Raw genomic sequence first — 591 nt, forward strand, 5'->3', positions numbered from 1 at the left:
GTAAGTACCCATTTCATTTTTATCTACTGCTCAGGGTCCCTTTAATGTTGGCCTTTAAGAGAAATTTATGTACATTATTATAGCAGCGGCACTGAAAATTAGGAAGTGTCAAAAAAAAAAAAAAGTTAAAGTGTATACATGTAAAATTACTATAAAACAAGATATAGAGAAGCTATAGCTAGAGACTATATAGCGCAACAAAGGTGAGTTAACACCTCCTGACATGAAAATGTCTGGTTAGTAAAAGGTAAAAAAAATAAATAAAATGCACCTCTTCATATGCACAAATAATGTTCCTTGAGTATTAACCAAACCCATATTTACATCTGTCGGCCCCCAGGGTCCTCACCCTACTGATTTCTGTCTTTCATACAACGTGTACCATCAGCATTGTTCACTTCAATTATTGTTTCAATTAAATTATGCACATTATTGGACATTCTAATTGCACACCATTGATAATTTTACCCACTACTGAATTGTTACATTGCTACACCATAGTCTGTGCAAAGCCACTGAATATGATGGTGCTTTACAAATAAAATCGTTCAAATAGCTTTAAACAAAACCGCTTAGTACTTTAAACAAAAT

Source organism: Hyperolius riggenbachi, chromosome 4 (genome assembly GCF_040937935.1).
Source record: "Hyperolius riggenbachi isolate aHypRig1 chromosome 4, aHypRig1.pri, whole genome shotgun sequence".
NCBI lineage: Eukaryota > Metazoa > Chordata > Amphibia > Anura > Hyperoliidae > Hyperolius > Hyperolius riggenbachi.